The 14245-nt window shown below is 39.5% G+C and overlaps 1 long non-coding RNA gene across 1 annotated transcript; it reads left to right on the top strand.

Annotated features, from left to right (window-relative positions):
* The first annotated feature begins 1309 nt into the window (after positions 1 to 1309).
* LOC140923734 (uncharacterized) lies at positions 1310 to 5405 on the top strand. Its single transcript, XR_012164183.1, has 4 exons — positions 1310 to 1366; positions 2683 to 2761; positions 4687 to 4876; positions 5273 to 5405. It is a non-coding gene; the product is annotated as an uncharacterized lncRNA (long non-coding RNA).
* The last annotated feature ends 8840 nt before the right edge of the window (positions 5406 to 14245 follow it).

Genomic DNA, 14245 nt, shown 5'->3' with positions numbered 1-14245 from the left:
GAGGTTGGGCGCTTATTCGAATAAATACGGTACTTTTAGATCTCTGGAAAAGCATTCTAAGGGGCGCTGTAAAATTTGTATCTGTTCGGTCATCCTAGGAGAACTTGAATCTTTTCGAAGTTTCAAGGGCTTGAGGATTATTTTTTCGAAAAGTTTAGGTAATTTGATTGACGCAACGACGGGATTTGACGTCATTATGACAACTGAATACTGTTAATTAGCTGGCAGAACCCAACAGTGAAATCTGCGCCGACGGGAAAAACAGTTTTTATCATTTTTTTTCTCAGAAAAATCAATTTCCCAAAAAACATTCCAAAAAGGGGCTGTCTGTTGACCTCTGTCCTAACTGTATTACAACACGCTGAAATTGTCACATTTTAAATAACTTCGGAAGTGCTCAAAGGTCGTCGGAACATCTTCGTATATTTTCGGCAACGTTCGGAAAACGTCGGAAAATCGTCGGAAGTCTTCGTACGACGCTGGGACGTTTTCGGAAATCCCGGTCTTGACAAAACAGGAATATCGTGCAGCCGTTGTATGTGAGGTAAAGGTTGTTATATCGTGACTTTCACACGGCACCGAAAAAATTCTCGACCGGCTGAAAAATTGGGCCATCGCCAGATACTTCGTTCACACGAAAACGTGCAAGATTTTTGTTCTGTTCACACGTACAGGGCGAACCAGGTTGAATTTAAACTTTGTTAGATTACTAGCTGCCCATGCGTAAAACGCTACTTTAGCAAATCGGAAATGGATTCTCCCAGCTGTCCATACAACCACGCCTTTGCCGTACGACTATTATACGGTTATGGTCAGCCTTGGATATGGTGTTCCGCACCGCGCCAGTCAAACGACCGAACCAGCTAAAATTTTAAAGTCGATTTTGGCGCTCAAATTTTTGAATGGAGCTAGGGCTCTAAATTTACGTACGGTTTAACGCACTATTTTTCAACCAGTGGAAAATTCGTCGTGTGAAATGAATTAATCAAAAGAAGTCTGACCCGATGACATGTGACGAGAGGTCACGTATAAAGTATTTTAACGTTTTGATAATTTTAGTGTATCATTAACACATATTATCAAATTAATCTCGCACAAAGACATATCCACACAAACGCAAGATGGTAAGGAGTGAGTATTGAAAAATTAAAGCTCGATTCAAACTTGCGCGTTTCCATATGTTCACTTCCACATAAATTTTTCTATTAATTGTTTATGCCATTTGTGCAAACATAAAAAGGATTCAATTATACTGATATCCGTAAACTGTTTACTCAGGAGTTACTCGAAATATTTCCTAAACTGCTATTTGCAACTTGACTGATTGTTTCTCGCTGCTCTAATCGTCGACGTAAAATTTTTTCAGGTGAGTGAGTAGCCTCGCAAAAGAATTTGAACGACTGGTTTTGTTCAGTTGAGATTAACAAATAATACTTCGTACAATTTTACAACTTCTGAGCCTTTTTACGATACGATGCGTTGACAGTACAACTTAATTTTGACTATCTATCTTCCACAACTGTTAATAATTGTAGGGTGCTCTTCTCACTTTCCAACCAGCCTCGCAAAGAATTCATATCGTCGTTTTCTCGTGGCTTCGGTGAAGGCCGGTCGGCCCTCGAAGTAAGCATGTCGGCGCAAACGTCGCACGCGAGAAAAAAAAAAGCCTGAAACAGGGAAGGCGCACTTTAACCCTAAAACTCGAATTTAGCTGCCAAACATAAAATTTTCATCGCACACTGGTACAACTTTTATTTATTTTCCATTTTATTTCTGTTTATTTGTATTCCAAATCCTCTTTACGCTTACTTACTATTAAGGGCTTAGTTCGAATTGCGATGGTCTCTTTGTCACTGCTTACTGCAGTAAATGAACATAAATGATCTTAGTTTACAATTTACTAAGCAGATAGCCTGAGTATTGGGGCTTCCGTAGGAACTAAGGGAGAGAAGATTTTAAGGGACGAAAGGTGAGGGGGAAGAGAAATAAGAAGATTCTCTCCTTTCTGTCCGCCTTTTTTGTTTCTTTCTTCTCCTTTCCCTCCAGAAACGCCTTATACAGTAACTTAGGCGTATATCTAGGAAAGTAGGCTTCTTTCACGTTTTTAAAAGAGTAGTTACTTGAAACATTCCATTTTAAATAGATTTGGCTATAATACTCTTAAGGGATTTTCACTGTATTGCCGCACTGCCGCTAATTTTTCGTGGCTACTATTCTATCTCTCGTCATTAGCATACACAGGGTTGTAGATCTGTGCAGCACGCAACCTTCCAAGTCATATTAATTCTAGGATTTTTTTTATTAAGATGTAATGAAAAATAATTCTAATGGTAACGCACATTTGATAATCTGTGCGGAATTCCTTATTTACATCAATTAAAATATAGTTGTTATAAAGAGTATTAAATGATAATATTAATCATTAACAACCGAACATATTTTATTGATAACAATGCTAACTCTCATGTTAAAATCCTATTTACAATTAATTCACTTATTATAATAAGTGAAAAAACGAGCATTATGAGCCTTAGTTTATATTAAATTTCGTTCAACTAAATATCCGTTCGAGCTGCTGAGGCTTAATTACCCATTAATAGATAAACCAAGGACAGAATTGAAGCTCAATAGAGCACCTGAAAAACTAACCTTTTGAAGGCAAAAATCCATGTTTTCTTTCAGAATGGTTGCAAAAGGAATTATTTCTTCTTTCTGCTGTTTTGCTCTCCTTGCATTCATAGCCAAGTCAGTAGACGCAGCTGTAAGTGTACTGTCGTTGTTCCCCCTTTTGTAGATTGTCTGATTTACTTTGAAGGTGCGTTGTCCGTTACTCAAGTCGGAGCCTAATGGCCTGATAGATGGTTAGATCTTTTACTAAAGTGGAACCTCGATACAACGAAGGACCAAGGGACTGGCGAAATGTGTTATCTAAAACGAGGGTTTCGCTCGATATAAGGAACTTCTACATAGAGAAGTCCTCGGTATAACGAATGGTTTTCCCTACCCCAGTAATAGTAAACAGTATATGAAAAAGAACCTCTATATAACGAAACCTTGGATTGTAGCGAACACATTTTGTCAGTCTCTCAGCCCTTCGTTATATCGACAGGTTCCACTGTATCGAGGTTCTTTTTTATATATTTTACTGTTACTGGGGTGAGGAAAATCGTTCGTTATATCGAGGACTTTGATCGTAATGTAGAGGTTCGTCATATCGGGGTTCCACTGACCCTAAATCATTAAGCATATGTGTATTCGGGAAAAATCTATCTTTTCTGGCAGAGTAAAGGGTGGGTCGCTGTTTAAGGTGATTCCTTAGTAAAAGAACCTAACATAGATTGTAAATGAAACTTGGTACACTGATGTAACAAGTCAAGAAGAAGATAAAAAAGTAATAAAAAGTGGGGGTCACCGTGCTCGTTTTGACGTCACAATTCTAACAAACACGGCTATTTAGGACCCTTTGGCAAAATCCGTTCGCAGCCGAAAGCCAGACAAAAAGGAGAGATTTTTTCTATGATGCAAGTGGTATCGCACAGAATTTGACTTAAATGTATTGTTTATCTACTTACGTACCAGAAAAATGCCTTTTAATGCCCTTGTTTTTGCTTTACATCCCAAAGTAGACTTAATTTGGGCCTTTATGGGCTCAATCCGTTCAATTTAGTAAAACTGCCAAAAAAACTGAACGTACATTTATGCCAATTTTTTCCTCATTGAAAGGAAGCACTGCTCTTATTAAAATCATGAAAGAAAAATGGCGGTCATCGTACTCGTTTTTGCGGCAGAGCTGCAGACAGTGCGCACCACATGCATTTCCTCCGATTATTGAGAGAGGACTGGGGCGTGTTTCAAAATGGCGTGTATGTGGAAGGGGGAAGAAGGCAGTGAATAATCCGTTTTTTTCAGAATTTACATGGAGATATCACAGTTAGGACGCAATGCGATAAAAATGGCGCTTAAATGAAAATCAAAGTGGGAAACCACACGTTCGATTCAAAGTCCAGTATCGAGGTTCTACCTAAGAAAGTCGAACTCAGTAACACGCGTATTGCTTACGTTATGCACATTTCCAACACATCATCATCATCTCGGCAAGAAACAACCACAAACGAAAATTCTAATAGCGTTTCTCTTCAGTCAACTTCATTTTAATAATGTTACTTTAATTTGGATGCTCTTTTTACGGCGGCCACCTTAATCCAACTAACATGCAAAAGTTTTCCTTTCTGAGCTTACCGTAGTTTTTAGCTCATACATTACGTAGATAAATAAACGATTGATTGCATGGTTGATAACCAAAGCTTGTGTCCGGTCAAGTAATAGAGGGCGCCCGCCTGATGTGTGGGTCGCATAATTCAGTTTTTACTGTGTCTGCGACTTTCACGTTCCCATAATGCAACTTGGTTTCCCCACTAAATTTTGGATAAGTTTTGTTTTCAGTTTTTCAAGAGACGATTGTTACTCCCAAGAGAAATTGAAAATAGTTCTCTCGGAAAATCTTGAGGGGAAAACAGATTGTATTAAAGGGAACGTGAAAATCACAAATGAAGAAACGACGAACGGATCTCTCGTGTACATTATTTCGTCTCGGGTCGGCGTCAGCGCCCTACCGTACACTGAAGAAGTTAATCTTCAAAAATTCAGGCCTCCTAACACTGAAACATTTCAAACCTTTTTCTTCAGGAATGTGAGGTAGGACCAGGCCAGGTTTATCAATCAGGCGAGGATTTCCTTCTTGGTTGCAGCGCATCCTGTACGTGTGGAGGGCCCTTTTTCTCGTGTGTACCGTTGTGTCCCCTGGAACAGTGTCCTCCTGGCACCGAAACAGTCTACGAGAACAGAGAGGTTGCAGGAACTGACTGCTTTTGCCAAAGTAAGTGATCAATTCCGGCTCTCAAAAAAGTGTTTCAACCCGACTGGATGGCCCTTTTAAACTGCAAGTAGTAGAATGTTTTTAATAGGCTGAGAGAGCAGTATATTATGGCACGAGCACAGGAAGGAGACAGGGAATGAGCTGAGAGATAGATAAGCGTAGAGATGCCTCCTCTCGCGTTTGCCTCTTTGAGTCCTCAAGTGCAATGCTTATCCGTGCGACATACGGTCGAACCTCTCCTTTGGGACACTTCCATTAAGCGTACCCAAAGTTTGGTCCCGGAAAAACGCTCACATAGTCTTTGTATCTATTACCTCTGTTGAAGGGACACCTCTATTCAGGGGATTGGGAAAGGGACTTTTTTTCTGAACCTAAAATAGAATGTTTCGTTCTCAGGGATTAAGGACTGTCTTCAAGCTTCATTGTAGCTGAGGAGCTAAACTGCTAGTAGACAGACATACATCGCATGTCACATGTTTTAATCTTCACAATAAGGACTCTACATGTTGTTATACCTTTATGAAATTTATCTTGAATAAATTCATATGAGTATCAAGTAAATACGTGTGCAGATCTTACTGGCTTCAGTGGTGACGTGAAATTAAATCTCGCGAGCTAAATTAAAGCTCTAGCAGAGTGAGCTGTGAAGCCTTGCGGAGAATGGCGGGGAGACGCTTTGAATTTTCTGGCGCCATCGGCGCTCGCTTCTCGCGGCAAAGCCAAAAGAAAGAGTCATTAAAATCATAGAATGATCCTGCGAGGAAAAATGCTCTAAACCAATCCTAAACTTATTCTGACATTAATCCTATTTCCAGACCGAGGGGTTTTTGAGGTCCCTCTCACTAAAATGTTGAATAACCTTAAAGCCGTTTAACCTTTATTCGACCAAAACGGGTTCACTGAGACCTCAGATTATAATCAACTTTGATTTACAAAAACCTTACATAATTGGAGTATGCATTACAAATTTGTTAAGTCCGCTTATCATGTCAAATACCGTAAACTTATAAGCTTATAAGCCGCCCCACCCCTCAAGTTATAGGCCCATGGCTGCACCCCCCCCCCCCCCCCCCCCACAAAAAAAAAACAAAAATTACGACGGTTTGAAGCTTAAAAGAGTAAGTTAAGAGCTTAAAAGAGCCCTGCTACGTAGCTTAGTCCGGTTACAAGCCCTCCCCCATCCTCCCCGTTTATGAGAATCTCAACGGGGTGGTAGCTTTGGCGGTAGACGGTAATTCTTTCCAATTTGAGGGTTGACGATTAATTTAAGAGCTTTTAACTATTGACGGTTAAATTTTAGGCCATTTGGCGGCTGATGTATACTTTAATAGCTGTTTTTGTACATTTTAACCATTTTATCGATCTTGAGATAAATTTTCATACAAACCCTTATAATTTGGCTTCTAGTAGGCTGTTGTGATTCTGGGCGGCCTGTGTTAGATAAGCCCTCTTAAAATCCGTTACGAAGTCAGTTATAAGCCAAGGGCTTATAAGCGGAATTTTACGGTATGACTCTTAGATTACGTTTGGATATATCAACGGGCCCCAAAGCGAACCCAACAACAAAAGCAACAACTGCAGTTGTAGCAACAAAAACAACAAAAAAAAAAAAGTCAAAAAAATTAAACAGCACCAAAAAAATATACATTTGACCACAGCTGATAATAGTCCCTTGTTACTAACTATTGACTGAATTAGTGGCGCGTGGACTAACTGGACCCCAGCACACGCGCTTCTTTTTTTGGAGTTTTTCAAGCGCGCGAGGGCAAGCGCGAAGCGAGGGAAAAACTCCAGACACGCGCGACGGCGTAAAGTGCGGATCACGCGCAATCCTCCTCCGCGCGTGTCTGGCGCTCCTTGCTCGCTTCGCGCTTGCCTTCGCACCCCTGAAAAACGACAAAAAATATAACGCCAGTTCGGCAGGCTACCCCAGCAGGCAAGAAGATGTTAAGTCACCTGAGCATGTTTGTCTAAGTTTGATGATGATTTTTAAGATGGATATTGGTTTCCTTGAGCTTTTGAAATCTGTGTTTTCACTGTCATGCCATCAAAAATAACAATGCAAACAGTCAATACAGAAATTCCAGAACCTAAGAAATGAAAGAAGATGGATATACAAAAAACCGCGCCAAAAATCAGGTCTGTGTGATGATTCATGTGCCAGATATTCGGAAAAACGTTTTACCCAAATTTAGGGACCGATCGTTTATTACGTCCCAGGGGGGTTTTCAGAAAAGTGTGGTGTATGAAAACTATACCCCGCTAAAATAATTTCTTTTGAAAATTGTACCCCCCCCCCCCCCCTTGGCGATAAGAGTTTTTAAAATGCACCCCCCCCCCCCCACCTTTCCTAGACCAAGTTTAGATGACTCGATTTTCTCTCTTTCTTTGGACATCGACTTCATATTAAAGCTAGATGGGGTTCTGGTAGTCTGGTTAGGTAAAAATAGTTGATAGGGTCCTGGGACAAGCTTGGTTACATAGCATTTCGACTAAACCGACATCACTGGTAACTTCAGCCAAATCTTCCCCTGTCATTGAACGTAACTGGTCCAGGTCATCGTACCCATTCTCAAAAAACTTCCCTGAATACTCCAGCAAGTTAATTTCTTTCAGCCAGGCACGCAAACCACTATGCAAAATATTTTCTCACTTCATTTATTTTTTCGATTTCTTCATCCATATTTATGACCTCTTCACTTTCAAAAGCTGCCATTTTGACCCGCTGAGCAACCAGGCTGCCACGAAGGCGAGGGCGTGATCTCTGATCATAAATACAGTGGGCACAACAATTCTGTGCGGGTAGAATTTTGTAGCCGACAAAGAGTCGTCAGCGCGACGTTTTGGCTTACTAATGAAGGAAAAGTGTTTTTTGTTTTTGTTTCAATTATGATATGTTTTAACAACTACAACATGTAATGTCAATCCTAACAGGGGTCTTTTTTGCATGAGCATGCGCGACCGCTGAACAAGCGATGTGCATGGAGGCTCACCACAGGGTTTGCCTTCATCAAAATGGCGCGTCTCAAAGCTATCATAGCGATTATTTTGCTCGTTAGTCTTGGCGAATGTGCTCGTAATTTAACAAAATGTGTAGTTTGCAAAAAAAACTCCAACATGGTCTTAACAAAAGCGAAGTAGACCGGCTTTAACATACACGAGCTACTATCAAATTTCATCTCCCCACCTGACATGGACAACAGCGCGCGTATATGTAGTGCCTGGAGGATTGCGCTGGCCTCATCAAAATCTAAACAAAGTGCAGAAACGTTTGTTGATGCAAGTAAACACTTTCAATTTCTTTGTTTCGAAATCGGAAAGGAAGAGAAATATCTAAAAAAAAAACATAGCAAATTTCAGCTAGTGGGTTCGAAGTGCGCGAAAGCCGATGTTCAGTTCAGCAGTGAATTAATATATGTTCTACAATTTTCCCAGCACTTTAAAGCTACAAAATTAAGAGCACACGAGACGTAGATTAGTCACCTGGTGAGATGTTGGTGGTAGTCACTCTGTATGTCTCGAACAATAAAAAAAATGAATATCAATGAGACACAGTCAAAACTGCATTCAATAGGACCAAGCTTGTGACCGATTTTGATGAAACAAACGGTTAGGTTTCCCAAGAAGTACAGTAAACATGTAATGCCGACCAAAAGTTAAAGATCATTAGAACATTTAAGTTCTGGCTAAAAGCAAATCCCTGTAAAAGATGCGTTACAATGTTAGTCCACGCAAAAACAAGAAGTTCTACAATTTTCCTATAAACAAACTTTGTATCGCTAAAATACTTAAGGCAAAAACTTTCTATTCCAACTGAAAACGGCGTGGTAGTCACCCGCTGATCGTTATTAATCCACTCCCAAAATATGGCTAAATCAGCTATTAACAAATAATTGACAGAAATCTTCTACGGCATCAAGAAACTGATTTACATCCGATTTATAGACAAACACTAAATAAAGAACATTTTGCTTAGTAGCTACGCATCAGCAATGCATTCTATGCCAAACTTTGCGGTTCTTAAAGGGGAATCAAGACACGAGTCGAGCGCCAAACAACAACAAGCAGCCATGTTCGTGTCAGACATCCTTGAGAAACTTGCTCTTTCACCTTGTTCAGCGCATCAGTCTCCTCTTTAAATCAACAGATCTTTACTTATTTTGTACAACGAAGGTCTTTCCTAAGTTCCTGCTACCATTTCAATCTCAAGCAAGCTTTCAAAGTGAACAATTTGGTTCCTATGAATATGCCCAGCACGGTCACTGTCACTGGTCGCGTGCTCTTTGACAAGTCAGCGGTCGCGCATGCTCATGCAAAAAAGACCCCTGTTGTCAATCCTGTGTCTTAAAATTTTGACCCCCCTCACACTTTGTACATTTTCAGAACTGACCCCCCCCCCCCAAATAAACCCTTTTCAAAAATTGTAACCCCCCCCCAAAAAAAAACCCGCCCCCCTATGATTTGGAAGAATTTTGTGTTTCACGAGGAAATGACGTCAAAAATGCAGCCCGCTACAGGTTAAGGCACCGTTACCAAGAAGACCTGGGGACGAGGTTGAGTTGTTTTGCTTGTGACAAAAAAAATGGGGGACATTTCACTCGTTTCAAGAGTAAGAACTACTGCCGGAACTAGGCGAAATAATAGCTAAAAACATGGCAAAAACAGCAAGAAGACAACTCGGAGGGCGACATCTGCAACTTGGAAAATATTTGCGGAGCTGGACAAACCTAAACGTACACTATCGAAGATGAACTTAACATCGATGCGTAGGCATGTTTTAGCTATGTTTTTAAACTGGGAATTATTTTGAATGAATAATAAAGCAATTAATGCATTCAGCTTTCGTAGGATATGAAGAATTAAGCAGATCTTGGACGCCATTATCCACCTCGGCCGTAGGCCTCGACGGATAACACCCTCCTCGATCTGCTTAATTCTTCATATCCTACTCAGCCTCGTTCATTAATTGCTAATTATTATTCATTCAAAATATTTCGCCGATTCTGATTGGCTAAAAGCACACGTTTAATTCACCATAGCCAGTCACTGATGACCAAATTTGGAAGATTTTTGTGTTTAACGAGGACAGTCCAGGCCACAACCAGATCTGGATATGTAATTTCCTGCAATCTGATTGGCTCAGAGCTCAACCAAAACATAGACTTGACCGCGAAAGGAACTAAGCTCGACAGAAATGTCCAACAGGGAAACTTGGAAGCAAAGAGCTGTCGAGTGCTTTGGGTGGAATGTACCTTGAAGAAAAGTAACAGCAATACGGAGCCGATTAGTCGAGATTATTTTATGCGCCATAGCGTTCGATTTACGAATATCGAGATGTTAATGATCGAGAACGCTTTCTGTAAACACCCGTGGATTTCTGATAATATTTCAAGAGACCAGAAACAACTCGACGACTCCGATCGAATTGGAAGAATAGGGAATTTGAATACCGCGATACATTTTAAGTGGAAAGGTTTTAAGAAGTCCTGTTTGGAGTAATTTCTGCGAGCACAGCTTCGACCTGGAGAAGTCTGTTCTATTCTACTTCAGGCGCAATACCACACGCGCTAAAATCTAATTTCGATCGAAGGATTGATAATGATAATCTTAATGCTAATTATTATTGATGTATATAAATTTCCAGTGTATTGAAACGTCACACATGTTGGAGATATGCGAAGGTCAATGAAATAAAAAAAAATTTGTAGAAATTGCACTCGCGAAGAGTCGCAAGCAGTCATTAACGAACTTCTGTCTTTGCTTATTGCAAATTGCAAAACCCCATTGCGGATGAAAATAATGCAAGTGGACGTATTCGTGTTCTAATAGCTGTTAAATAGTCACTGAGAGGACTTAAACATAATTTGACAATTGTATTTTGAAACACAGCTTTGACAAATGAAATAGATGTGCAGACTTTACTATTGTTTGCGTCAAAATATTTAATAGAATGCTTTTTCACAAGACAAGAAAATATTTATATCTCTCTATATTTTTTAAAAATTTGTTCCTTTAAATTATTGTTATTAAGGGGGTGCATCAGTTGAGACGACTGATGCGGTTCTAAATATCAAAGGAAGGTGTCACATTGGGATACAGGGCTAGTACAGCATGACAGTAGTTTTTTGGCATGAGAGATTTCATAATACCATGTGTCTACTACCTAGGATATAGTAGTTTTACGGTTGATAGGAATACCACTACTGTAATATGGGTTACAGCCGGATACAATTTTTTTTTTAGTCACATTCTCACTTGGCATTGCAGTAGCAACATTCACTTTTATTGCACTAGCAATCATTTCCCTCCCTCCCTCCCTGTAGAGTTTTATTTTGTTCTATTCATGGACAGTGTGATCACTTTTATTATTTGATTGAGGTTGTTTTAATTCATTTTTAGTTTGGTCTTTCTTATTTGTTGGAGCACTTTATTTTTATACTAAATATTACCTTTTAGTTATTTACCATGTATTGTATTTTGTTATGATTAATAAAGGCTGTCTTGTATCCCAAACAATGCCTGGGTTTCTGAGGTTTGTTGATTTAGTGTAAAAACTATGCCATTATAGTAATATCCTGTCACTGTAGGTGGAATACATACACACTGAAAAACTTAGTGGGCACTAAGCCTCTATTATTATTAGATTATGTTTGTCCTGTATCATACAGTCAAACCCCTCTTTACGGACACCAGCTTAATGTGGACTCCCTGTTATTATGGGAAGTTTCCTTGGTCACTGGGGAAAACCCTTAATTTTTCTCTTTATTCAACCCACTTAATACAGACTTACCTGTTAAAGTGGATAATGGACGTTTTTTTCTTCCTCAATGAACAGATTCTCCTATAAAGTCAACCTTGCTTATCCGCACACTTTATAGTCCATTGTGTGCTGTAGTCAACCTCTTTTTTTGTAGGGTAAAAAAAACTTTCACTTAATTGACGTCATGTCCATGTTCCCAGCATCATAGTACACCAAAATGAATGAATTGTGCACAACAATAATAGACCATTTTGACATCAATCGAGTTGGTAAATGTTACATAATTTTTGATCGATTTTCTCGAGACTTCCGTATGTTTTCATGGACACAGTCTGCAGAATAGGAGCTTAGTGATTTTTAAAGATGTTAGGTGTGATCCTGTAGAATTTCGATAAAAAAGTGTATTTTTGACTTTTATAACAGGACCTGCTTGATACTGACACCTCCGTTATATAGACACTTCCTATGGCCACTTCAGTGTCCATATCAATGGGGTTTGACTGTAATTATGAAATATGGAACAGTTTTGTAAGATCGATCATTTGGTGTCCTGTTTAAAGTGTATTTTCAGCCATTCTTCACATTTTCCACCTTGCATGTCATTCCCTAAGGCAAAATAAGGTAACAAATAAGTAATAAATTAAAAAATTATACGAGCAATTGAAAATACAGGCATTTTTTATGTACCTCAATCTGTGTACATTTATTTCATTGAAATGAAAGGGTTATCCAGGGATGACCAATGCCCTTATTATATTGTCAGCATTGACATTTTAATTCAGTAATCGAAAATTATATAAGTGGGAAACTGGTTTGCACTGTTGCATACTGTCTCATGACAGTGATTAATCAACCATCATCATTTCAGTCAAGATTTTTGTATTCAAAGCTATCGTATTGCCTCCTACAATGTGGGCTCGCTTGGGGCTATTCTTGTTGTTTTCACTTTTCTGAACTCGTGACAAGGCAGTCATTTACAAGAGAATACAGCTGATCCACAGCAACTGTTTTCTGCACATCTTTTATACCACTGAAACATAAGGCACCTACTGCATGTGACAATACTTCATTTCATCCTTCCATCCAGCTATCTGGTCGCGATTGTAAAAAAGCAGGTAAACTCTTATAGGTTTGACTGCAGCTAAGAATGTCCTTTTTCACCTTCTCAGTTTCTAACCTAATAGAGTGTGTTAATTGTAGCAATGTTACTCTCTCAACAACTGCTACAGATTGATCAATATTGTCAAGATCAACAAAGACAAAATTAAAATATTCTGTAATTTTACAGAAAAGAGTAAGAGCCAGTTCTTTGTCTAACTTTGGCAGCGTGTCCATGAGTTGGTTGAAAGTTAGGCAACCATCTTTTTCACTCTCTAACTCAGACTCTTTCCCACTCTCGGTATCTGAATCATGCCTTCTTCTCTTCAATTCCTTCTTTGAAGGCCTTCCCTTGAGGTTCTGCAGGCAATAGCAGTTTGAGGAGTGTTCCTTCCACACAAACAGTTTTATTCCTTGCTTTCTCCCTTCAGAGGTTTCGGGGTCCAAGTTGCCCGAATTTAAATGATAAACTACTCTCCTACAAGCCGAACACACTTTCTGTGGATGGATTTCCCTGGAGTCCAGCCCAATATTTACGCCAAAGAAGTTCAAAAGTTTCCTTTGAAATGCTGTTTTGTCGCAGTTCTGGACAGTTTTGACTTTAGAGAAAGTTTTCCCACACTAACGGCATCTTCTTTCCAAAAAACTAAGGTGCTTTTCCATCCGACTGCAAAATAACGTAAAATAAACATGGCGTTACAAAAACCCGCACGTTAACTGCGCAACTGACTTTTGCATCTTTAAAAGCACAGCACTATGTGAAACTGCTTTGCACTACACCAAACAGACCACTATTAACAAGCAAATTTTATGTAGATTTCAAAACATTTTTTTCCAAAGGTCTAGAAAATGACACTGACCTTCTTTTTTTCGATGTTTTGCTCCTTGTCGGGCATTTCTTTGAGCTGAAAAACTCTCTTGTTCGGTCGTTTTACCTCCTAAGAACGCACAAACATTCATCGGACGGCATTTTTTCTTCACACCCCTGATTTCTCATTGTCTAAAGTCACAGCTCTCAAAGTAGTATGGGGAAAGGACACTTCTAGGCGCAGCAAAGAGCCAGGAAGTGACCTTCCCTCGTGTTTCTCGGCGTAGGCGCCATTTTGCAAATGTGGGTGACGTCATCATATATCCAGATCTGGTTGTGGCCCAGATTGGAGGAAATGACGTCAAAATACAGCGTTCTTGCAGGTTAAGGCACCGTTAACCGAGAATACCTGGGGACGAGGTTGAGTTGTTTTGGTTGTGGAAACAAAAATGGCGGACATTTCACTTGTTTCAAGAATAAGAACTAGGCAAGATAATAGCTAAAAACATGGCAAGAACAGCAAGAAGACAACTCGAAGGGCGACTTCTGCTATTTGGAGAATATAAGCGGAGCTGAAAAACCCTAAACGTGCACTATCGAGTCACTATCGAGTATAAACTTAACATCGATAGATCGAGGAGGTAAGCATGTTTTAGCTACGTTTCTAAACTAGGAAGGCCCAAACATTCTTATGAGTTTTTTA

Source organism: Porites lutea, chromosome 13, assembly GCF_958299795.1.
Source record: "Porites lutea chromosome 13, jaPorLute2.1, whole genome shotgun sequence".
Lineage (NCBI taxonomy): Eukaryota > Metazoa > Cnidaria > Anthozoa > Scleractinia > Poritidae > Porites > Porites lutea.
The sequence above is the reverse complement of the archived record's forward strand: the minus strand, read 5'-3'. Positions and strand labels throughout refer to the sequence as shown.